Source organism: Mus caroli, unplaced genomic scaffold, assembly GCF_978045245.1.
Source record: "Mus caroli unplaced genomic scaffold, Mus_caroli_1 scaffold_6, whole genome shotgun sequence".
Lineage (NCBI taxonomy): Eukaryota > Metazoa > Chordata > Mammalia > Rodentia > Muridae > Mus > Mus caroli.
This window is the reverse complement of record NW_028227261.1, coordinates 114,533,805-114,534,871: the sequence shown is the minus strand read 5'-3', so window position 1 is coordinate 114,534,871 and position 1,067 is coordinate 114,533,805. Positions and strand designations below refer to the sequence as shown.

The following is a 1,067-nucleotide window of genomic DNA, read 5'->3' as shown; positions in this document are numbered from 1 at the left end:
GGAGTGGGGTGGGGAGTGTATTGGGGACTTTTTGGATAGCATTGGAAATATAAATGAGCAAAATACCTAATAAAAATAATTAATTCCAAAAAACCAAACAAACAAACAAACAAAGAGAATCAAACTGCCTAGCCCTGCTTGACCTTGGAAGGGATGGTGTGAAACTGTTTCCCAAAGAGCCAGCAGGATGTGGACCTCCACCAGTGTTGATGGTTGCTGTGCATAAGGCTTGTTTATATGATAATGTACATAATTTATGTTCCTCCTTTGGGAAGTGTTCTCCTTGCCAAGGTCCAGCCTTGGCTTAGAGAGGGGCTCATGAAGAAGGGGTATTTGGGTGCATCTCTGCTCAAGACTGCTCCCTACTTGAGATAGCTCTCTTCAGGAGACAGGTCTCTGCCAGAGAAAGCTCTCATGTACTAGAAAAAGTTCTAAAAGTTCTCTGGATAGCTCATGGGTTTTTTCTGACCAAAATCAGAAAAGCTGTTAGAAAAAAAAATTCTTGGAGATTTCAACTAAATTTAGAAATCCTGCTAGAAAAATTCTAGAAGAGCTGTGTTTGCTCTCCAAGTCGTTCTTTCTGGGTAGCTCTCTCTTGAAGACCAAAGGTCAGTCTTTTCTTTACATAAAATGCTTGTTCTTCCCTCATGACAGGACCACCTAAAACAATGCTCATGCTTTTAAATTATTTAAACATTTTTTTCAATTTGTCTAAAATTCTTTTGAGCATAAGAAAATCAAATTGGATATATTTCCCACAGGTCAAAACTAATACATTGATAACCATTGTTTAATCCTTAATTAATAAAATAATATTTTATTTTATTACTACTTTATTATCTACTTAAGCCAATTTTTTCACGCAAAAGCTGTTACCAGATATATAATTAACATGGTATCTTCTTCTCTGGCTACCTAAAGCAGATAAAATAAATAATTCCCAAGTCTTCCCTCTGCTTGCCATAATGCATCACAGGTGACTCTCCAGTTAAAGGATTCCTTCCAGGACCAAGATTCCCTGAACACCTTTGCCTCTTTTCTAGGTCTATATCAACAGACCACCAATA

The 1,067-nt window shown here is 37.2% G+C and overlaps 1 non-coding gene across 1 annotated transcript; it reads right to left on the bottom strand.

Moving 5' to 3' along the window:
- Window positions 1-503: 503 nt before the first annotated feature.
- On the bottom strand, window positions 504-564 carry LOC115030949 (U7 small nuclear RNA). The gene has a single exon (XR_003836545.2). It is a non-coding gene; the product is annotated as a U7 small nuclear RNA (small nuclear RNA).
- Between the last annotated feature and the right edge of the window lie 503 nt (window positions 565-1,067).